Source organism: Cryptomeria japonica, chromosome 11 (assembly GCF_030272615.1).
Source record: "Cryptomeria japonica chromosome 11, Sugi_1.0, whole genome shotgun sequence".
Classification (NCBI taxonomy): domain Eukaryota; kingdom Viridiplantae; phylum Streptophyta; class Pinopsida; order Cupressales; family Cupressaceae; genus Cryptomeria; species Cryptomeria japonica.
The window spans coordinates 105,082,405-105,108,019 of record NC_081415.1 but is presented as its reverse complement, the minus strand read 5'-3'; the positions used below and the strand labels follow the sequence as shown (position 1 = coordinate 105,108,019).

The window sequence follows — 25,615 nt, the reverse complement described above, 5'->3', positions numbered from 1 at the left end:
ATCATGGTTGCTCTAGAGGAAGAAGATCTTCTTCACTTCATAGAAGCGAAAGAGCTAACTGAACCTACGGATGCAACTGAGCTAAAGTAATTCAAAAGGGATGTTGTCAAGGACAGAAAGCTCCTTATTGATTTAGTTAAAGACCACCTAGTCACCTCCATTGCCTCATTCACTACTACAAGAGAAATATTCAGTCATCCTATGAAATTAACAATCTCAGTAGGGCAATTACTTTAAGGTAGCAATTACTTAATATCCAAATGTCAAAAGAAGATTTTGTTATGTCTTATTTTATGAGGATTTCAAAACTAAAGAATAAGCTAGGAACAATTGGACATAACATGGAAGACAAGGATCTTGTTATGATTGCCCTAAATGGTCTACCACACTTATGGGAGTCCTTTATTCAAACCATAAGTGGTAGAACTGAGTTACCTACCCTTGATCGCCTTAAGAATGATTGCATTCAAGAAGAGTCATGTCTTATCACAAGGGGGCAACTCAAAAGTCTTCATGTAGATGATCAACACATGCTTGCAGCCCAATGCAAAAAAGGTGGAAATTGGAAGAAGTATTATCCCAAGAGGAATAGAGATTTTAGACCACCTAGTTCTCAGCATTCTTGGAAGAAGCCAAGAGATATCTCTCGTGTTCGATGTTTCAGATGTGACAAATTTGATCACTATGCTAAAGAATGTCAAAATGATCCTACGCAAAGAGAAGCCAATCTAAATGAAGTCTCAGAACAAAATGATGACTTCTTATTCATCTCTGCCCTGTCAAGCAACATATCCACAGACAGTAACACATGGCTGATTGACAGTGGTGCTTCCAGACACATCACAGGCTACCGTGATCACCTTTCAGACTTAGTAGAAAAGGATACCAGTCTACATGTGGTAATTGGTGACGATGTTCGATATTCGGTAAGAGGTTCTGGCACTACTTTAAATTTAAACTCTGGTATTTCACTTCACCTTAGTGATATCTTATTTGTTCCTAGAATTAAAAGAAACTTAATTTCCATTTCTGCTCTAGAAGATAAAGGTTATCAAATTGCATTTTCTGAGGGAAAAGTACTTGCTTGGCCTAAGAAATCTAGTTTTAAATCTGCTCGTGTAATTGGTAATAGATATGATAGTTTATACAAGCTCTCTACTAAGTTCAAGCCCTCATTAATGAGGCTCCCGAATCCTGTGAGCTATGGCATAGAAGATTTGGACACTTACACTATCAAGCACTTCCCTCCCTCAGAAAGTTAGTCTAAATGTTAAAAGCCCTTTTCATAAAAGTGAAAGTAGAGCTAAAGATAAACTAAAACTTGTTCACTCTGATTTATGTAGTCCTATGTCTATAGCATCTCCTAGCGGATTTCTTTATTATGTAATCTTCATAGATGATTTCTCTAGGAAAACTTGGATCTACTTCTTGAAATCTAAAGAATCTGATGAAGTCTTAAGTAGAATTAAAGAGTTTAAGGCATTGGCTGAAAACACCTCTAGTAAAAGAATTAAATGTTAAGATCTGACAATGGAGGTGAGTATACCTCTGGTAGCTTTCATGATTTTTGTGTTGAGACAGAAATTAAGAGGGAGTTTTGTGTTCCATACAATCTTCAGCAAAATGGAGTTGCTGAAAGGAAAAATAGAACAATTGTTGAGGCTGCAAAGGCTATGATTCATAATCAAGATTTGCAGACCTTTCTATGGGCTGAGGCTTCTAGAACAGTGGTATATATTCAGAATAGATGTCCTCACCGTGTTCTAAAGAATCCAAACCTGACATTAGTCACTTAAGAATTTTTGGAAGTCCTGTTTATGTTCATGTGCCCAAGGAAAAGCGAACCAAGTTGGAGCACTCCAAGAAGAAAGGCATGCTAGTTGGATACAGTGAATCCTCCAAGGCCTTCAGGATCTATATTCCAGGTCAAAGGTATGTTGAGGTAAGTAGGGATGTTACTTTTGAAAAAGATAGTGCCTTTAAGAAATCAGAAGGTTCTCTTGTTATTGATGAAGTTAATGATAATCAAGATATGAATGTTGATACTGACCCTGAGATTCAGAGGGAGCCTGTTGAACCTCCACCTCAAGAAGAGCATAATGATCCACCGAAGCCTATGAATCCCACTGACATACCTAGTGACATTGTTGTTAGCAAAAAAAGGCCACTTTGGGTAAGAAACACCATTCAAGAAGCTGAAAGATTTGCAGCTCCCAGTGGCACTTTCCGAGAAACCAAGAGACCCCAAATATTCTCCAACTACATTGGATTGATGTGCAATCTCATTGAGTCTGAGCCATGCAATGTTGAAGAAGCCTTGAACCATCATGCATGGAAATTCGCTATGGATGAAGAGTATCAGTCAATCATCAAGAATGATGTTTGGGACATTGTGCCAAACCCAAAGGTAAATCTGTTGTTTCCTCTAAATGGTTATTCGAAATTAAACATAATGCTAATGGTAGTATTGAAAAATATAAGGCTAGATTTGTAGTTCGTGGCTTTTCTCAAAAGGAAGGCATAGACTATGAAGAAACATTTGCTCATGTTGCTAGATATACCTCTATTAGAACTATAATAGCTATTGCTGCAGCTAGAGGTTGGAAGCTACATTAAATGGATGTTAAGATTGCCTTCCTTAATGGTGTCATTGAGGAAGAAGTCTATATTGAACAACCGAAGGGTTATGAGATTCAGGATAGAGAAACTCATGTGTGGAAATTGATGAAAGCTCTATATGGCCTCAAACAGGCCCCTCGTGCTTGGTATGAAAGAATTGATAAGTACTTGTTAAGTTTAGGATTTTGTAAAAATGGTGTTGACTCTAACATCTACTTTAAGATATCTAATGATGAAATGCTAATTTTAGTTCTATATGTGGATGATCTATTTCTTACTAGTAAAGATGAACTTGTCATTAGATGTAAGAAAGAATTAGCTTCAGAATTTGAAATGAAGGACTTAGGTCTAATGCATTATTTTCTAGGTTTAGAAGTATGGCAAAGATCTAACGAAATTTTTCTAAGTCAAGAAAAGTATACTATTGATATTTTGAAAAGATTTAGAATGATGGATTGTAAACCTATGTCTACTCCTATGCAATCTAACTTAAATAAGTTAAGTGTTTCTGCAGCTAACTCTGATTTTGCAGATCCATCGGAGTACAGGCAGTTGATTGGATCATTGATGTATCTAGTTAACACTAGACTAGACATATGCTATGCAGTGAATGCTCTCAGTCAGTTCATGAGCATGCCCAAACATGCTCATCTTGTTGCAGCCAAGCACATCCTAAGATACTTGTGAGGCACAGTTGGTTATGGGTTGAAGTATCCACTTAACACTTCAATAACCTTGGAAGGTTATTCAGATGCAGATTGGGCTGGAAGTGTCAAAGACAGGAAAAGCACTTCTGGCATTTGTTTCAGCTTAGGATCCACAGTGATCTCTTGGGCTTGCAGAAAACAATTCTCAATTGCACTAAGTACTGCTGAAGCTGAGTATATTGCAGCAAGTGTTGCTTCTAGAGAAGCAGTGTGGCTTCGTAAGCTTCTTGCTGGGCTGTTTGGACAACCTTGGGAACCTACAGTTATTCATTGTGATAATCAGAGTTGTATCAAAATGTCCGTCAATTCAGTGTTTCATGACAAGTCAAAACATGTGGAAACTCATTCTCACTTCATTCGAGATATGGTGCAAAGAGGGGCCATTCAGCTGAAGTATGTCAACACTGATGAGCAGGTTGCAGATATTCTTACCAAGCCTCTGTCCAAAGTGAAGTTTGTGTACTTCAGAGACAGACTCAGTGTTTTGGAAAATGAAACCCTAGTTGAGAGGGAGTCTCAACCTCAGTGATACATTGTGTTGTATCAAACCACCCTCTACGAGCAATGTAAGGTGGTATTGTAATCTTCTCAGGGAGAAGAGTAATTATTACCATCCTCTACGGGCAATGTAAGATGGTAGAAAGGATCCTCTCCACGCTCTGCGGGCAATGTAAGGTGGATCCAGTCTATGCTTGTGTGCGAGCTAGAGGATTATATTATGTAGTTCCATTGTATAATTGTGTGCAAGATGGAAGACTACAATATTCTGATTATGTAATCCATTCTTTGCTTGTGTGCAAGATGGAAGATTATGATATTATGATTATGTTTTCTCCTCCCTAATTAAGAGGGAGTGTTGATTGTAATTAGGTAGGAGGGGCAGATTTCAATTGCCTTAGGCAACATTGGAATCTGCCCAAAGGGCTAGCCCCTCTTTAACGTGTAGGGTTGGGCCCTCTCTCACACGCCTCTCCCTAAACAAAGCCAAACCTATTCCTCACGCCACCCTAAGGGAAACGTGTTCCCTCTAAATAGGGCCAACCCTATATTCAAAAGACAATTCGCACAAAAGGAAAAGGATAAAAAGAATTAATGTCAAGCCGGCCTAAATAGGTCCCTCGCCTCATATAAATAAAGAACAACTTGACTTCATTTATACACACAATCATCTACTCTCTCATATGCGAATCTGATCTGAAGGACAACGAACTTACTCTTTTATCTGCTGGGCATAAAGCGATCCATCTCTGTCGTTAAGGGAGTGCTCTTCATCAAGCGATCTGCCAATTGAAGGACCTGCTGTTCTGAAGTTGATTACAGTCATCAGCTAGAGATATACATTTCATTTCAAGATCAAATCCTTGGTTGCTGGTTGATACAATAAAAGGCAGATCCTAAACTGGTTAAGGGGCAGATCTGAAACCACTTGAAGATGCCATTAGCCCTAAGGGTGAACTGAGATAAGTATTGTAATCAGATTATTATTCATAATCCATAATCAGATCTGAGGATCTTTTCTGGCTGGGTTTTTCCTCCTAGGAGGTTTTCCCAGGGTACTTGTGTGTTGTGTGTTCATTATGTTCATTTCTCTACTTTTGCTTAATTCTGGAAATTCCTAAACACTAACAGCAATTAATATTAATCTGGAAATTAAGATAAATTTCTATTTTCTGAGTATTGTATTAATCTAAAAGACTAAATTCAACACTAGGGACCCTACCCCTACTTGGGTTTTCTCACTAGTCCAAACACCAGTAGTCTGCAGGGACTACACCACTAACAGAGGAGTCTAGCACCAGACTAGGACTATAGTGCTTGGTCGCTAGTGTCCTCTTTGGGTGCTAGTGTCCCATTTGCTTGCTGGTGTAGTTAGCATATCCAATTTTGTCGTATCATCACCAAAGCTGTTTTTGGGCCATTTCTTGAGGAAAACTTGAATACAAAAGTTGTCCCCATTGATCCCAGGAGTCCTTCCACGGTGTTATTTCATCAACAAGTATCATACATCAAGAGCATGACATCTCCTTGCCTTGGAAAGTGCCTCGATGCTTGGAAGAGACATGCCATCCTTCCATTCAGTGGAGAGTTAGTGCCTCCTAGTTAGACAACCTCTTGTGTAGGTTAGCCTTTGGGTTTGAGGTTAAGGTCCTATTGACTGTATTGGAAGTGAAAGCACATTCATCCTGCTCATCTCATAAATTGACATTTTCGTCATCTACTCGAGCAGTATTAGCTCCTAGGTAACCCTTTGGTTATCTTGGTTTCTAAGTGCATGGTTAGAGTTGTCAAGTGTGCTTGGATGTGCGTTCGAGATTGATGATTCCCTCATACTATCCTTGTGTGTTGCTAAAAGAGGACACAGTTGTGGGTTTGTACCCCATCGCCTTTTAGGCATTGTTGCTTCAATCTCGTAACTTCATCGTGGTGAATTTATCACACGATGATTAAGTCTTCCGCTAGTGTCACCTTGCTCATGCAATGTTGAGGTTATTTGTGTCGTCATTACCTTCATATTATTGTGTTCCAAACCACACTTGTGTGCATGTTGTAGCACAAGCGTGACATGTTGATGTCGCATTTTCATTGTTGTTTTAAAAGAAAAAGGTTTTGTCAAGTTCTGTGTTGGTCCTTCGAATGAGGCACTACATGTACTGAATTGCCTTGCCACCTAATCTTTCATGCATCCATAGTGTGTTTCATGTTTCTATCTTGAGCCAATATATTTCAAATGTGACACATGTTCCCAATTAAGGTGCATGTTCTTGCTTAGGGTGCCTTTTAAGTCAAGGAGGGTAGGCAACTTCTAGTGGATCTTATTCGTGTATTGTAGCATCAAAGATTGATCCTTCAATATTGAGACATGGAATAGATAAATGTCCAGTAAAACCATCATGATGATACAAAAACTACATGAGAGGATTTTACACAACTATCGGTTTTGTCTCAACACCTTTGTGTAGGCTTCTAAGGATAAGCCTAGTTTTAGGGGAGAGGGATGTAAGACCCCAAGCATATATGCCTTATCTTGCAAATTCTTTTTTTATTTTGATCTCCATACTTTATTATTGATGAAGTTTCATATTGCCATCAAGTTTTATAGATTATGTACTGTGGATACAAATGTTATGATCTAATCCTCAAACCTAAAGTTGTGATTCAATTTCATTATTTCCATTATATTTTGATATCTGATTGTAGTTCCTATTTTGGCATTGTGGATTTTATGCAATGTTTTTTTACTATCTATGATTGATGTTTGCCAAATTTTTGTATTATATTGCTTATTGTCTTATATGATGTTGGATGTTTTTATGGCGTTCTTTGGCTATCTTGCATTGTGCAAATGCTTATAATGTTTTAACTGAGTTTGCAAGCATATACATTCCCAATGATGATGAATTGGATATTGTCTAACTTCTATAAATATGTTTCTATCCATTCGCTCATCTTAGTCGATTCGAATTATGAGATGGGTCTTGTTGGTGTCTGTTTTATCATCTACCAAACATTAGGATAGGATACCGGAAGGTATTCTATCCTCTCCTGAAAAATCACTATTGATTCCAAGGTCTATATGTGCGAACAAGCGACTTTAGTGGAATAGCTTCTTGGGTAGTGTATGCTGAAATTTTCAAGGGGACTTACGTTTGACAAGTATTCTTGAACTGCTGGACTTAGATGGATTTAGCAATTTTTAGGCTCTTCTTTTTTTTTTGGGATTTTATGGGATTTAGACTTTCAAAAGAAAGGGAAAAAGAGATGGGGTTTAGGAAGGCTAATCTAATCCTACGAATTCTAGAGACCGTATCAACTGGATGCTTTTGAGAAACCAAACCTTGCTTCGCCACACTAGGGACAACTACACAAGGCCGGTGCAATCTTCAATGGGTCGTGCTTATGATCGAGATGTTGGGATGCACAGGGGATGGGCTCAGACTAACTTTGCATGGTAGAATGGAAATCATCCATTTACCAAAAGTATGAGCAGAAATACACCATCAATTGACACTTATCAAATCCTTCATTCAAATTAACAACAATGAAAGCAAATCTAAGTTAATTTTAACTAAGTGTTGAGGCAATTGAAACCATGCAAATCATTCAAATAATAGAGATTACAAAGCAGCGCACATGCAATATATTATCTAGAAATGACCTTAAGCAACAATACATCAAAAACCTCACCCTTTTCAAATGAGGGGAGGCAACCTTATATAGTTTCTCAAAAATAAATGAATGGTCGAGATCAAACAGTGATCAAGGGCCAAGATTGAAAGTCCTAAACCCTAATTAGGGTTTCCCGAAATACTATCAGTTCAAGCAAATGAAAGAGTGACAAATGGCGCAGCTACTAATTTTACCAAGGTGAGTGGCCACTTTCCTCTTTCAGAGATTCAACGTATCTGGACACCACGAGCTTGACCTCCTCCATGGTGACACTTGGCAAACCCCCAATTTGGAAGTCGACGAGATCTACATCGTCAGCGCATGTAGCAAGGATGCCTTCCCACTCCACTGCTTGGGTGAGGAAGTTGTCATCAATGGAGAGGAAGTTTGCAATCTTAGAAAGATCGCCTTTGTCAATCATCCCTGAATCTCGGAAGAAGCTTGTCTGAATCCTGGCTCTCAGGTTCTCTACTTGTAAATGCTTCTCCCTTAGGCTTTCCTTTTGCCAGATCTCTGACGCCACCCGGAATACCTTGCCCAAGATCTCTCTAACCCTTGCCTCTGTCTCAAAACACTTGGTCTCGGATTTCTTCAGAACCTCAATCCGAGTGACCAAAGCATAGTACCATGTGCCGAAGTCGTACCTGTCTCCTGTCTGTATGATGCCTGCATCCACTAAGCTCTTCTTTGACATGCCTCGGATAACCTTTAGGTGAGGGAGTATTTCATTCTGAATTTCATCCACTTCTTCCCAATTGGATGATAGATCCTGGATACGATCAATCAACAAAGAAGTTGCCTCATGCGCTAATACTAAGTTCTCTACCAGGGTGTCAGCACGTATCACAGCATCTGAAATCCACTCCTTTTCTTGAGTGTACGATCCCTTCATCTCATCATAGTCCTTCATTGATCCCTGCTGAAGAGGCTGTGGTGGAGTAGCCGGGACTTCATGGTTGAGCGGGCTGGTAAGATGGAGAACATACTTCCTCCACTGCTGGTTCTCTTCTTCTACTTTCTTCCTCTTTTCTTTCTCATGAGCTAGCCTTGTCTTTAGAACATTACAGGAGTCGTCAAAATATTGGATCTCTTGGTCCTGGGTAGGCTTACCCATCTCTATGGTGGTGATCTTGTAGTCATCTGCGGTGACATTGTCCCTAGTCTTCCCTTCTTTGGGCACTGCTATCTGGACTGTCCTGAATCCGGCACTGTCTCTCTGAATCAGGGAGAACTTCCTGGCTGGTTTGGGCGGTTTAGCTGCGGCGGGTTCATTCACCTTCTCCAGGAATGCTGCGGTAACCTCCTCGGTTGAGTGGACATCCTTGGGAACCTTGGCCTTTATCCTTGCTCTGAGCCAATCAAGAATGGTCGATTGTTCTACAGTGTTCCGATCAAACTCATCGTTTGCTTCTCCTGGGTTTGCTGGTATGCCATCCAAGAAGATTATAGGGGCTTCATCTTGCCCTCTGTCTGGAGTTCGGAAGACCTTCTCGATCACCTCCTCAACTGGCTGAGAAAGCACTCTTACTTCATCATCACTCACATAGATGTTTATCTCTTGTTCCCCAATTGTACTCTGATCAGGCGCAATGGAAGCAACACTTAGGATGGAGTGACTTTCGCTGGATTCTCTTCTCTCAACTACAACCCTTTTCCCTGTGCACTTTGTGGAGCTTCCACCCAACTCCTTTCTCTTTCGAGATCCAACACTTTCCGGATTCCGAGCATCACCGGCGGAGGTACAAGGGTGGACGGACAAAGTATCATCCACTCCCATTAATTCATAAGTTAGAACCATACCTTTGGCCTTCAACTGTTTTGTCTTTTCAGATGCCCACCACCTTGAGTATTCAACCACTGACCTCATGAGGTCTGCTAGATCTGATTTTTCTCCCTCTGTCCAATCTATCAAGACTAAAGGTTCATTCTTCATCTTCTCAAAACCCGGCTGCTAAAGTTCTAGGCTTTCTTCCACCTGATCGGCAACTTTGAACACTTCCATTGCTCTCACCATACTTAAAGGAATTCTTGACTAGAACCTCTTCCGGATCTCGAAACTATCGGCTGCATTAGCCCAGTAGTCTTCCAGATCCAGTCTGTGCTCAAACGTTGTCCCTTCAATCTTCTTTATCCTCTGGAATGGATCGAAATCTTTTCTCGCCTTGTATTGGTAAAAGGGATACCAGGCTAGTTCAGTGGTAGCTGCAGCTTGTGATGATGGACATGTTTCCAGCCCATTACCAATTGTAAGTGAGGATGTGCCTGCCTTCTTCTACTTATCCCTTTGAATCACTATATACTCCTCCAATTGTCTCACAACCTCGAGCAACACCACTCGGTTGGTAGGGTAAGCTGGAAGCTTGTATGGAGGACAGAGAATCCCTGAATTCGGAGGTAAGTGAACTTTGGATATTGGATGTACCAACACCCGAACCGACTGATGAAGTCCATAGACTCTTGAGAGAGCCTTTGGTGCAGGCCACCTTGAAGGGTCCGGGTAACGTGCATCAGGAAGGCATCATTCACCCTTTTGAAATGTAACTTCTCCTCCATATGGAGCTGGGGATAGCAATCATATACCGGAAATTGGTTCTCCTTGTTCCCAACTTCTCCTCTACAAGTGAGACCTCTGTACCTGTAGGTCCTGGCTAACGAATAGAACAAGTAAGAACTCATGAAGAAAGTCCTATTTGCCTCCAGATTCCTTAGCTGGCTGTCTAAACTGTCGCTGATCATACGGGCCTAGTCTATCATTTTTACTCCATTGATTATTTCATTATACATCCAGGGTTCGAATGGAGCTCCCTAAGGATTTCCTATTATTCTATTGAGTAAGACAACCATGTCCCCAATGTCCTCCTTGAAGTATGCTCGCACTAGGCTTTTTCTCTGGAGTTTAGAGGCGCCCTTCCTCGGCTTGTCTAGCCAGGAATGATTAACTATGGCATCATATTCTTCCAGGTGATCATGGTACAAACTGTCAGCTTCATCATTGGTCATATATACTGTGTTGTGGTACTCAGGGATCCTGAAGGCCTCTCTGATGGCCTCATCGCTGACATTCGCCAACACTCTTCCATCAGGTGCAACAATATCCTTACTGATGGGGTTGTAGTGTTTGGCACATTCAACTACTAGTTCATTGCACTGCATGGTGGGGAGGAAGCCGGCAGCGTGCACGATACCACTCTTCATCATTTTCCGCACAATGGTGGTAGGTACGAGGTTGTCCAGACCAAACATTCGCTTCTTAAACTCCCTTAGATTGATGTGTCCGAGGTTGGTGTCACTGATGTTCTTCCACTTGGAAGTCATCCTTGACTCTGGAGGAGCATCTTTATCTACCTGGAACTTCATGGTGCTCAAGACCTGTAGATGAATGATAAAAACTTTAAGTTAGAAAAAATTCTGCAGAATTTCGAAAAAAATAACGGGGCCGCGAAATGGCTGTGTTGGAAAATTTTCCATTTTTTCACTCTCATTACTTAGCCACAAAAGTTGAATTTTCACCTCCAAACCCTCAACCTTGAAGCTGGTTGAAGTCACCATCAAGTGTTTTAAAACTTTTGAAAATTTTCATACTTAGCCAAAAAAAATTGAATTTTCACCTCCAGACCCTCAGCCTTGAAGCTGGTTGAAGTCACCATCAGGTGTTTAAAACTTTCAAAAAATTTCATACTTAGCCAAAAAAATTGAATTTTCTTTCTCCAAAATCATTTATTAAATTCTGGAAAATATTCAGAAAATTCACAATTTTAATTTTACCTCTGACTTGGATAGGAATAAGGCTAGACTTTTCTCCAAAATATTGAGAAAATTCAGAAAAGATGCCTTTCTCCAGAAATCTGTAAGCCTTCTGCCAAACTATTATCCCACTTCCAGCAATATCTAGAATTTCCTCCAGATGATCTTCAAACTGACATACTTTACTAAGCTCTCCTTAGTAATTTTGAACTTCTTGGTGTAATAATGAATTTGATAATGAAGTATTTGTAGACAAGTTTTAAGAAAAACCCCTAAAATCATCCAACTCATACTTCTAATTCTAAAAAAAACTTTCCATTTTGATTTAAGTTTGAAGATGTTCATTAATCCTCCAATATTCCCTTTCAAAAAAAACTTTCCATTTTGAATTAATATTTCAATAAATTTTTAATATTCCCTCAATATTCTCAAAAAAAACATTCCATTTTGGATTTATTTTGAGGATTTTTTTTTATTTAGCTATTTCTTCATTTTGGATTTAATTTTGAAATCTCTGTGGATTTTGTGACATCATGTTGACTTTGTTTGACCTTCCATGTGTAGGTTGATTTTTTTAATTTTATTTCCATCTTTTTCAAATTTTGGCGAATTTAGCCAACCTCTCCAAGGTATGGCGGACTTTGTCTAGAACTCCTTCGTGGCCTCTATTAACGTGAAAAAATTGACTAAGGCATTGGGGCGAACTTTGATGTTGACTCCTCCATGGCCTCCTTTACCTTGGCGGACTTTGGTGGTCTCTTCATGGCCCCTTCAACCTTGGGCGGACTTTACCTTGGCCTCTTCATGGCCCTTTCAACCTTGGGCGGACTTTAGCTTGGCCTCTTCATGGCCCCTCTTCTTGCTTGGGCGGACTTCAACCCTTGCTCCTCCATGGTCTCCATCGAGGTGGGGCGGACTTCAACCCTGCGCCTTCATGGTCTCCTTCCTCCTTGGGCGGACTTTCACCTTAGCACCCATGTGACCTCTATAGACTTGGGTGGACTTCAAGCAAGGTTTCCACATGACTATAGTGGACTTTGGTGTCTTCTCCATCTTGGGCGGACTTCTAGTGCTTCTCCTCATTGGGCGGACCTTGATCACTCCTCCTCCTTAGCCTCCCAACCTTGGGCGGACTTTAGAGAGTGCTCCTTCGTGGCCCCTTCTCAAGCTTTGGCGGACTTTAGGCAGGGCACCCACATGACCTCCCTAAGGCATGGCAGACTTTGATGAGAGCACCCACACAACCTCCTAAGGCATGGCGGACTTCGTGCATGGCTCCTTCATGGCCTCTTCAACCTTGGTGATGGGGTTTGAACCTGCAAAAACACTTCAAAACCCTTGTTAGCCAGACTTAGAAGAATTTTCAAAGAAATTTCAAAAATTTCACAGTTTAATCTAATTTAACCGAATTAACTTGAAATTTGAAATCCGTGCTTAGGTGGATCATCTGAAAAAGCAAAAAGCCTAAAATCTAGGGATTCAGCTTTTTAGATCAAAACTTGGAATTTTCGGGTTCTGGTCGAAGCAGGTCAGTGGTGCAAGTGTAAACCCTAGGTTTGCATCCAGAAAAAGCAAAAGCCTAAAATCTAGGGATTCGGCTTTTTAGGTCAAAACTTGGAATTTTCGGGTTCCAGTCGAAGCAGGTCAGTAGTACAAGTGTAAACCCTAGGAAAAAGCCTAAAATCTAGGGATTCAGCTTTTTTAGGTCAAAACTTGGAATTTTCGAGTTTCGGTCGAAGCAGGTCAGTGGCGCAAGTGTAAACCCTAGGTTTGCATCTCGGAAAAAGCAAAAAGCCTAAAATCTAGGGATTCAGCTTTTCTAGGTCAAAACTTGGAATTTTTGAGATCTGGTCAGAGTTGGTCGATGGTGCAAGTGTGAACCCTAAGTTTGCATTCGGAAAAAGCAAAAAGCAGACATCCCTAAAAAATGGGGAAAACTTTCTAAAAATAGCCATACCGGGGATTGGGCTAAAAGTGCCAAAAATGAAACTTCCTAAAAAATAGGAAAAAGCAAAAAAGCAAACTTTCTAAAAATAGAAAGTTGTCCAAATTCATCCAAATCAATTGCGATCTTCGCCCTTTGGCCTCTCTAAGCACTCTGGTGGCGTTCACACTTCGGAATCACATAACTTGCAAAAAATTAACTTTCAATCGTTAGGGCCTGAAATGCTCTGAACTGCAGCAAAAGGTCACAAGATACCAACAAAATCCTAGAAAGCAGGAAAAGAGAGGGTCCCCATTTGCAATGGGGCGATGTGTGAAAAAGGTCACAACAGGTCTATATTATGAAACCAAGATTTGAGTCAATGTTCATTTCGAATAGTTTTGTTGTGGTTAAACCAGTGTTCCATGAGGTGTCTCCCCAAAAAAACCAGCATCCCTATAGCGAGACGTTTCTGAGACTTGGGGACTTGTGCGAAACGTCCCCCCACTACACCACCACTTCTGCCACCTCCATCATGTCTATCAGGGACACCACCTAGTAGTTTGCTATATGGCACATTCCATATGGCACAAATTTTGCCTTGAAGATTTCAATTCACCTCTATTTTGGACTGTAAATGTTAATACAAATGATAGTGATATAGTTATATTGTTACATGTCTTAATGTTGGAGCTGAGCACGATTGTACCATTGACATTTTCTTATGCTTGAGTGTCAAATGGTAAAATGAACTTAGGCACATTTCAATTTGGGTATAAAATGAACATATGAATATTTCTTTTGGCTTTAAAATAATCCTAATGTATATTGTTACGATTTTTGAGGACGTTGTAATCCCGACATATGATTGTTGACACTCTAGGAGTTCATGCCTATGGAGTTGAGTTGTTTTGAGCCAATTTCAAGGCCTCTTGTGAAACCTTATAATAATGGAAAGGTGTTGTGTCTTCTTTCCTTGGTGTCTTCTTGCTTAGGGAAACATGTAGGAATATTAGGGAGGTCCTTGTACACCTCCCTACCTTCTCCTTCACCTATTGGAGGCGTTGAGTGCCTAGGAGATGTGATTCTTCATTTGGCCTTGTGTTGTTTTCATCATTTCTTTGTTCAGTTTTTGTCAAGAGTCATCTTCAATTGTTTTGGGTTGTTTGGCATGTCATAGGGAACCTACCCCTACTTGGGTTCTCACTAGTCTAGACACCAGCACTCCATAGGGACTACACCACTAGCGGAAGACTCTAGCACCAAACTAGGACTATAGCCCTCAAGCGCTAATGTCCGATTTGGGTTCTAGTTTCCCATTTCCTTGCTAGCGTCCTTAGCATATCTAGTTTTGTCATTTCATTATCAATGGTGTTTTCGGGTCATTTCTCGAGGAAACCTTGAATACAAAAGTTGTCCCCATTGACCCCAAGAGTTCTTCCATGGTGTTAATTCCTCAACAAGTGTCATACATCAAGAGCTATGACATCTCCTTACCTTAAGGCTTGGAAATGACCTGCCATCATTTCATTTAGTGGAGAGTTTGTGCCTCCTAGTTAAACAACATCTTGTGTAAGTTAGCCTTTGAATCTTAGGTTAAGGTCCTATTGAGTGGATTGGAAGTGAATGCACCTTCGTCCTACTCGTCTCATAAATTGACATTGTCGTCATCTACTCAAGCAATGTTAGCTCCTAGGTAACCCTTTGGTTATCTTGGTTTCCGAGTGCATGGTTGAGTTGTTAAGTGTGCTTGGATGTGGGTTGGAGATTGATGATTCCATTATCATATCCTTGTGTGGTGTTAAAAGAGGACACAGTTGTGGGATTGTACCCCATCGTCTTTTAGGCATTATTACATCTCTCTTGTAGCTTCATCGTGGTGGATTTATCACACGATGGTTAAGTCTTCCGCTAGTGTTGCCTTGCTTATGCAATGGTGAGGTTATTCATATCACAATTGTGTGCATGTTCTAGTGCAAGTGTGACATGTTGGTGTCACATCTTCATTGTTGTTGTTTTAAAAGATAAAGGTTGTTCTACCTAGTTTTGCCTTTGTCCTTCGAACAAGGCATTACATGTATTGTGCCTTGCCACCTAATCTTTCATGCATCCATGATGTGTTTCATGTTTCTATCTTGAGCCAATATATCTCAAATGTGACACATGTTCCCAATTAAGGTGCATGTTCTTGCCTAGGGTGCCTTGCAAGTCAAAGAGGGTAGGCAACTTCTAGTGGATCTTATTCGTATATTTTAGCATCAAAGGTTGATCCTTAGGCAACTTCTAGTGGATATTATTCGTATATTTTAGAATCAAACGTTGATCCTTCAATGTTGAGACATGGATTAGATAAATGCCCAGTGGAACCTTCATGATGATACAAAAACTACTTGGGAGGATGTTACACAACTATGGGTTTTGTATCAACACCTTTGTGTAGGCTTCTAAGGATAAGCCTAGTTTTATGGGAGAGGAATGAAAGGCCCCAAGCATATATGCCTTATTTTGCAACTTGGTTTTTTATTTTGATCTTCATACTTTATTATCAATTAAGTTTCATATTGCCATCAAGTTTTGTAGATTATGTACTGTGGATGCATATGTTATGATCTAATCCTCAAACCTAAAGTTGTGATTCAATTTCGCTATTTCTGTTATATGCTGATATGTGATTATAGTTCCAATTTTAGGATTCTGGATTTTATGTGATGTTTTTTGTTTATCTATGATTGATGTTTGCCACATTTCGGTATTATTTTGCTTATTGTCTTATATCATGTTGGATATTTTTATGTCGTTCTTTGGCTATCTTGCATTGTGCAAATGCTTATAATGTTTTAGTTGAGTTTGTGAGCATAGACATTCCCAATGATGATGAATTGGATATTGTTTGACTTCTATGAATATGTTTGCATCCATTTGCTCGTTTCAATCAATACAAGTTATGAGATGAATCTATGTAATGAAACCATGATCTAAGTTAATGTTGATTTTGAATAGTTTTGTTGTGGTTAAACTAGTGTTCCACGGGACGTGTCTCCCCTAAAAATCCCGCATCCCCTATAGGGAGATGTTTCCAAGACTTGGGGACTTGGGCAAAATGTCCCCCCCACTACACCACCACCTCTATTGGGGACTCTGCTTGGTAGTTTGCTATATGGCACATTCTATTACATGGGGCAATCACAAAGATGTTATATTGCAGGTTTTGCCTTGAAGATTTCAATTCACCTCTATTTTGATATCAACACCAATCCCCCACCACTGCTCCACCATCATTCCCCCCCCCCCCGCCTCGTCCCCAAATTTAGGCCCTTGGTCCTCCAATCACCAAAACCCATCCCCCCGTTAGGAAACTTTGTGGAACTATGGGTTAAACTCATAAAGCATGTAATTAACTTGTTTGTGTTTAGTAAGAACTTTGGTTGCTTGGAAATTTTGGGTTAAGTGTTTCCATAAAAACCTCTATTTATAAGTCAAAAGAATCTATTACTGTCTTGGGAAAAGGTTTCATGCATTTGTATTTTGCATGTTGAAAAGAGTTTAATGGTTATTTAAATAGAATGCACTAGATTGTTTGAAAAGAAAATATGTCATGCATCAATTATTTAATTGCTTTCTTGAAAAGAACTTATGTGTGAATATTGAAATGAAATATTTAGTTGTACAAACAGCGTGTTTACAATGTCTTGCTTGTATGTGAATTGTGTTGAAAATGTAGCTAGGTCGTATCCCTTGATTGGGCCGACCTAGCTTGGTAAATTTTAGATGTGGCCTTCGGCCTTAAAATTTATTATGTAATTTGTAAAGGGTTATTGGTTAGGTCCTAACCTATGTAACTTGTGACCATTGAAGATTGGTCCCGCCTAGGCACATAAAACACTCAAAGGGCAAACACAAATGTAACGTGTGGGAGCATGGACCTATTCATGTAACTTAAACTAAAAGCATTATATTTTGGCGCCAAAGTCCTTAGCCAACTAAGGCAAGATATAATGCTTGTACCTCCTATATAATCAATGGATTGTAATCCATTTCATAGACAATAATGTGCACTTGATCAGCCGATACCACTCTGCCAGCGAATTCAATGTTGAAGTCAGCGAATACCACTCTGCCAGCGAATTCAATGTTGAAGTCAGCGAATATCCTCCAAGAGTCAGCTAACACATTCCGAGTGACAGCGAATTCACATTCTTGTAAATCGGCAGACTTCTGATCCAAGAAGCTATCCTCTTGCTGTGCGAACTATATCAGACTGATCTGCCCTACATCTGATTGGAGATTCAGTCAAGCTCAAATCAGAACTTGTGATTCAGATAAGTCAATTCTGTCATGCCCTAGGTGGGCGAATTTGTATTTGATTATCTTCTGACATTAATCTAATTAGATCTGAGATCTTTGGTTGCTGGGTTTTTCCTCCAAGAGGGAGGTTTTCCCAGGGTACATGTGTGTTATGCATATGAATTACTTTGCATTCTGATTTTCTGTTCTATGCTGCTAATCTGATTGCTAAAATTAACATGGTATCAGAGCTCTAGGTTTGTATAGAGGTTGTGATCAGATTTGTGCTCATATCTAACCTGTTGTTGAAAGGTTTAGTCCTCATGGCTTCTTATATCAGGGCTGAAGATAGGTTGGAAGGTTTCACAAATTACTCCTCTTGAAAGGTCAGGATAATGATGGCATTGAATGATCTTGCTGAATATGTTGGCAAGAATGCTAAAGAACCTGAGGATGAAAGTGAGAAAGAAGATTGGAAGAAGAAGGACTTCCAAGCTCAAAGGATAATAATAGACTCTGTCAAAAATCACTTGGTGCCATCCATCTCCATGAAGAAGACCGCTAGGGAGATGTTCACCACATTGGAAAAGATGTACGAAGTCAACAATACCAGCTACATATTTGCTTTAAGGAATCAGCTCTCTTACATCAAATTAGAGAAAGAAGAACCTGTTGCTGCTTACTTCACGAGAATCTCTGAGCTAAGAGATCAGCTTGCTACCGTTGGGAAGAGCGTTGAAGACAGTGACTTATCTATGACTGCCCTAAATGGTCTTCCTCCCTCTTGGGAACCGTTTGTTCAGGGAATCAGTGCCAGAGTTGAGCTTCCTAAGTTTGATCAATTAATGGGAGATTGCATTCAAGAAGAGTCTTGGCTGGCTGCAAAAGGAAAAATTAAGAACCCTTATGATGAGCAACATGTCCTCTTGGCTAAGAAGGAAGGCAACCATTGGAAGAAGAATGATCTCAAGAGAAATAGAGATTTCAGCTCTTCTACCCCTCATTCAAGGAAGAGACCAAGAGACTTATCTCACATCCGATGCTTCCGATGCAACAAGCTTGGCCACTTTGCAAGGGACTGTCAAATTCAGGACGAACAAGAAGATGCAAACATAAATGAAGTATCAAATCCCCACAATCGTGAAGATTTCCTCTTTTGATCTATTGGTTTGTGATCCATCCCTAAGTTAAAACATCTGATCTTGTTGTTTTATTTCAGTAATGATGTATTGGAAACTAACCCTTACAGCTGTTCTAGAAGGAAAATTTTCAGGTCCTCAAGCATGATCCAAGAAGGCCCACTTCAACTCATGCCATCGGATCTAGATTTGAAAGTCTACTCAAACTTTCAAACCTTCTCTTTATTAAGGATAGAAATTGATAAATTCTATTTTAAATTGGTTCCAACTTTAAGTCAAGAAATTTGTTGTGGATTTATCATCTAGATAGGGTTTTAGAGGGAGTCTCATGATACTGTCAAAATACCTTATTTCAATAAATCTTATTGCTGGTTTTCTAAACTTTGTGTTTCAGCTCTAATGATGGATTTAATAAGAATATGTCTAATGTATGATCTCTACTTGATTATAGCAAAGTTATTTCCTTTTGGAATTGATAACATATATCTAATATTCCTTGTCTATTGCAAAATGTTTTTATGATGATACTAACCATGATACACTGGGTGTATCATCCACCCTCTGCGGAGTGCAAGGTGGGACCACCCTTTGCAGAGTGCAAGGTGGCAGTGCTCGCTCACCCTCTGTGGAGTGCAAGGTGGCAGTTCTCTCTCACCCTCTGCGGAGTGCAAGGTGAGTCCACCCTTTGCGGAGTGCAAGGTGGCGGTTATTTCTCACCCTCTGCGGAGTGCAAGGTGAGTTCACCCTCTGCGGTGTGCAAGGTGACAAGTTGTCCTTCTCTGTGAAGAAACTTATGTATCCTCTGCGGTTGTGCATGATTTATGTTGTATGGTTATATGTATCTTTGAGTATTAATTATTGCAGGTGTGCATAATGGATTTCATGGAAGGAATCCATGACTGTATTCATCCTCTGCGGATGTGCATGATGGATATCATGAAAGAAGTTCATGATGTGTATTTGTGTATTCATTTCCTGCAGGTATGCATGATGAATATCATGGAAGTACATGATGTATATTGAATTCATCTTCTATGAGAATGCATGGTGGAAAGAGTCCATGAAGCATGGTCACGATGTAACTTGATTAATCAAAGGGATCCTCCCTAGCTAAGAGGGAGTGTTGAAAATGTAGCTAGGTCGTATCCCTTGATTGGGCGCTCCTAGCTTGGTAAATTTTAGATGTGGCCTTCGGCCTTATAATTTATTATGTAATTTGTAAAGGATTATTGGTTAGGTCCTAACTTATGTAACTTGTGGTTATAAATGAGTCTGACCCCATAATGTAACTTGTGACCATTGAAGATTGGTCCCGCCTAGGCACATAAAACACTCAAAGGGCAAACACAAATGTAACGTGTGGGAGCATGGACCTATTCATGTAACTTAAACTAAAAGCATTATATTTTGGCGCCAAAGTCCTTAGCCGACTAAGGCAAGATATAATGCTTGTACCTCCTATATAATCAATGGATTGTAATCCATTTCATAGACAAAAAGGTGCACTTGATCAGCGAATACCACTCTGCCAGCGAATTCAATGTTGAAGTCAGCGAATATCCTCCAAGAGTCAACTAACACATTCTGAGTGACAGCGAATTCACATTCTTGTAAATCGGCAGACTTCTGATCCAAGAAGCTATCCTCTTGCTGTGCGAACTATATCAGACTGATCTGCCCTACATCTGATTGGAGATTCAGTCAAGCTCAAATCAGAACTTGTGATTCAGATAAGTCAATTCTGTCATGCCCTAGGTGGGCGAATTTGTATTTGATTATCTTCTGACATTAATCTAATCAGATCTGAGATCTTTGGTTGCTGGGTTTTTCCTCCAAGAGGGAGGTTTTCCCAGGGTACATGTGTGTTATGCATATGAATTAATTTGCATTCTGATTTTCTGTTCTATGCTGCTAATCTGATTGCTAAAATTAACAGAACAGAAAAAGCATAAAGGGCGTAGGGATTGGGGATTTAGGAGAACAAAAAAAAGCAAAAGGAAATTAAAAACACTTGTTCATTTGGTAAACTCTCTCTCTTCCTCAATGATTGTGTGAGTTCTTACTTAGAGAAGGATTTCTTTGGAGTGGTGTTGTGCAATTAGAAAGCTTGCTTAGATCTTGGAGTGGATTGGCAAAAGAATTGTTTTGCATTATACACAAGAAAAGAAATATATTCATATTGGGGTTTGCTAAAACAAGGTATTTCCCACTCTTTCAATTAAATGCACTCAAATTATTTACTTTCTCATTTGACCACACCCACATTAGGTGGTTGCATATGGCATACTTCTATAGGATTTATTTGATGAATCTATAGTTAATTTATAGATATTTCTATTTTGTATTGTTCCCTATTTGGAAAAATACAAAATTGGGCCATAGTACTAGAAAAAGTTTCCTAAAATCATGTAATATGAAAGGTGTGATGTTGTGCTTCATAGACTCTTAAAGGTAATATTATTTTCTTAAAATTTTTACATTTCAAAAATTGAATAATTTTCAAGTATTCATTAATAGTGATTTTGGGTTTTGCATGATCCTTAGTTTTTATAAAATCTTAAAATTGAAATTTAGATCATGTTAATCATTTATATATTGTGGTACAAGAAGTCTCCTTAAAGAAATATGATTGTCTACCTTATGGATACGACTGCCTTTTGACCTAGTTTTTTGTTCCCTAGTCTTTTGTGGTTTTTGTACTTTTGTGACATTACGAATGAGATATAGGAATGCAAGTGTGAGTAGCCTCTCAATCATTCATCTAATCAAAGCCAATGTAACCAAGGATGAGAACAAGAGTATTAGAATATAAATCAGATAAGAATAAATGGGTTTAAAACATTTATAGACTCAAAAAATTAATGCATGTCTAGCATCAAAGGTGTGGAACAATCATATGACTTTAGAACAATCCTATGTGATTGATTAAAGTCAGAATTTAGGACAATCCTATGTGGTCATTGAAATTCAAGCATAAGCATGATCCTATGTGATAGTTGAATGTCAATGAGGATCTTTCATCTCATCCCATGTGGTACTTGGCATTGTGCTAACACTCTACTATCCTTGTTCTAGTACCTCTTCCTTTCTTGTTCCATTGGTATTTTGCATTTGATTGGTATCCCATGCTTGTACATTGATTGACATAGATAGAACCATTATTTATACTTTGTTTAGTATGTTTTATTTGAGTTTCTATTGATTGATATACGTGTTCAACCACTTGTTTGGCATGAATGTTGTTGGACTACCCAATCGAAGGCCTCCACCATGCTTGTACATTGATTGACATTGATAGAACCATTGTGTATACTTTGTTTGGCATATTTATTTTAGTTTTGTTTGATTGGTATGTGTGTTCAACCACTTGTTTGGCATGAATTTTGTTGGACTACCCAATTGAAGGCCTCTTAGTACAAAGGGGTGGGCCTAAAGGTTTCACATGGTTAGGTGGTTTTGACCATCATTGGGTCGAAAAGGACTTAGAGATGGTCGTGGAAGGGCATGTTGGCTCTTGTAGCATCCTACTACTTGCATTATCCATTTTGGCTTGCTACAAGTATGGTATAATGGGGTCTTGTGATCCTTATTTATAAAATGTTCAATCTATTCTTCAATCATCCATGCTTGAGACAAGATCCATTATGTTGCAATGGGTTGATATTAATATTTTTGTCTTTTTTAGATGTCATCTTGTGAAGGGTTTAGCATGTTGGAGAGGTCTCGTAATAATTGATGAGTGGCCTTCAAGTTGAAGTGAAACTTATGGGCTATGCATGGTTGTCATCTGAATGCTATATGTAGAGAGTATCAATCGTAAGTTGGTAAAGATTTTTCTAGCCTTCTAGCTACAACTCTATTTTCTTAAATGCAAAGTTAATGTTCTGTTTTCTTATCAATTCTATGAATTTCACAAAATCCTTAAATATTTAGAATTATTTAGTCATATTATTTTCATTTAATAAATTATAGAAACAATAATATATGTTTTAGAAAATTTATATAATTTAAAATTACAATAATGTAAGACTGCTCGTTTATACCTACATGCCCTATCTGGAGAGAAGAATCTTGGAAAAGATTCGCGGTTCAGATTTAACTAATCACTACGTTTAATCTGCAAATAATCAATTACATTTGCACGAAGACTAAAAACCCCTTCTTGCTCGTGTTCATTCCTATTCGTGTCCATCATAGTACATGTTCACGCCCATCCATGTTCGTGTCTTTGTAGCATTAAAAAATGAAAATCATCAATGCATTCATTAAATGTTTTGATTTAGGGTTTTTATGTTTTTTAAAACTAAACTAACGAATGGAATCACCCTAGACTTGTTCCTAAAATGCTAGAATCAGGTGCGTTCGAGCAACGTTGGCCAAAAACATTTCAGGGCAAAAAATACCGAACCCTAGACGATTCCGTAGGCATTTCAAGGTCGTTTCTGATTCCCAGACACTTCGTACCTAGAAACGGCAAGTGAGTCAGCCAACTCAGCAACATGGTTTCTAATATAAACATGCAACATAATATTCATATGATAGTCCCTTCCAATTTTAGATAAACGAATTACAAATAGGAAGGACAGCCAATCTTTTGATTCCGAGACACTTCGTACCTAGAAACGGCAAGTGAGTCAGCCAACTCAGCAACATGGTTTCTAATATAAACATGCAACGTAATATTCATATGATAGTCCCTTCCAATTTTAGATAAACGAATTACAAATAGGAAGGACAGCCAATCTTTTGAGTTCACAAGACCCAACTACACCACCCCAAGATGAATGTTATGCTCGTCGGCCAAGGGGCTTAGTGTGCCCTTGGGCTTGAGATCCCATCAAGTATGCCACCCCAAGATAAATGTCATGTTTGTGGGCAAATGGGTTTAGTGTGCCCTCAAGCTTGAGGTCCCATCAAGTACGCCAACCCGAGATGGAATGGATGGCCAACCTCCAAGGTGAACTGCGGGATGGAAGGGTAGCCCACCCTCCATGCTCTTGCGAGTACAAGGATGACCAACCTTGAGACTACAATTTGTAGACGTTTCAACAAATTCCTAATGGGACTATTATAGGAACCTACTTTGAAAAGGCAATGGCTTATTTGAATTTCAACATGAATGATGTTTATGAATACCATGGTTGTTTACCAATGATTAGTATGATATATAATATTATGGCTTATGATTTAATGTCAATTTCCAGTGACTAATACTGTGTACAAGACCTAGACCAAGTTTTCTCTTATAGAAGGTATTTCAATCAGTAAATTTGTATTCATAAATGTTCTTTATTTCTTATTCTAATTGAAATTGTGGTATAAGGGCAAAATATAGTAATATCCCCAAAAGGGACATTAGAGCATCCCTCTAGTTTGTCTAGTATTAGTAAATCATTGGGGAAGCTTATTTTTGTTCCTTGAGATAACTTATCTCACTCTCAACCTACCTTTCATCAGTAAAGATTTGGCTAAAGATAGGGGATCCTGTTTGAAAGTGAAAACTGGCCTTAGGTGTTGAGACTGTTAAGATATAGCCCTCATGAATCTAACTAATGGTAAATCGATTATTATCTGGAAAGTGATATATTAACAGAGCATACAGTTTGGAAATTAAACATAAACAAACTAATCGTTATGAACGGTTGCCTCCGTAGGGACATGTCCATAAGTGGCAACTGCCACATATGGACATGTCCCTACGTAGGCAACCTTTCCTCTTGTATTTAAACCGGATTCAATGATGGAGACGATCAATAACTCACGGCAATCAGTCTTCCAGAATCGCTGTCATTATTCTTCGATCCATATTTCACAACAGAGACATGGACCAGCTAGGACTCAAACCTAGGACCTTCCATACGCTGCTGGAGTGCTTTACCACTGAGCTACCGGCCCCTCTTGGACCAGTCCATTGTCGGTCCGGGTGTGGCTTATTTCCAACGCCAACACCCCCCCATAAGCCACACCTCTCGTGTGCTTGGGGCTCCTAGCCTGGACCTGGCTCTAATACCATGTTGAGACATGGACCAGCTAGGACTCGAACCTAGGACCTTCCATACGCTGCTGGACTGCTCTACCACTGAGCTACTGGCCCCTCTTGGACCAGTCCATCGTCGGTCCAGGTGTGGCTTATTTCCAACACCAACATTAAGACTGTGAACAGATTGATTTTTAGTATTGATCTTGTGTTGCTCAAAACCACTTGGTATTAATGTTTGTAGCCACAGGATATTTCACTTTTACCTGCGATGGTTGTGTTATTTGTTCGACTTAGTTGTGTTCTTCTTATAGCTGTTTGTGTATCGAATTCCTTGTCACTGTCACCGACCTGCATCCTTGCTGGCAGCAGTTCTTTTCTTCCTCTTCGTATTTAATCCGATGACAGTTATGGTGATCCATCACCCTTGTATTCTTTTGATAGCCGTTCTTTTTGTAGCGGCATCTTTAGTAATTGCCGACAAGCTGTATCATGCGGGAAGGATGGACGTTTCGTTTTCCTTCACCTTTCATATCTTCGAGGCTTGTCTTATTTCCTTTGGCAAGTTGTGAATTGTGTGGAGTTCGTGCGTAAAGTTCAGGAGACAGTATGCATCTGTGTTATTAGTATATACTAATAACTGATAACACATAACACAGATGCATATAATAGAAGAATTCTGAGGAGTTCTTGTTAGTATATTCTTCAGCAATCCAGTTTACTTTCTTCAGTGACCTTCTTCAGTATTTGAGTATATTATTCAGCTTTCTAGTATCTTCTATTCATGTACAGTTGGAGAATGATTATTTCTTAGTGCAGAAGAATTAAGTGCTAGTCGTAAAAACCTTCTGTTTTTCTGAGTTGTAATCAGCTTACTCTAATGATTGTTAAGTGCTAAAAATCCTGTTTAGTTCATTGCTTATTTAAGCTTGAGAGCATTGTATCAAATTTGTGCTTCTAATAAAGTTCATTTTTGGTGTGGTTGGGTTTTTCACCCTCAGGTGGAGGGTTTTCCCAGGATAAAATCCTTGTCTATCTGTTCTTAAGAATTTTT

The 25,615-nt window shown here is 39.3% G+C and overlaps 1 protein-coding gene across 4 annotated transcripts in view; it reads right to left on the bottom strand.

Annotated features, from left to right (window-relative positions):
- The window catches only part of LOC131041287 (small RNA 2'-O-methyltransferase), a 62,669-nt gene that overhangs the window by 27,420 nt on the left and 9,634 nt on the right, over positions 1–25,615 (bottom strand). The window lies entirely within an intron of this gene.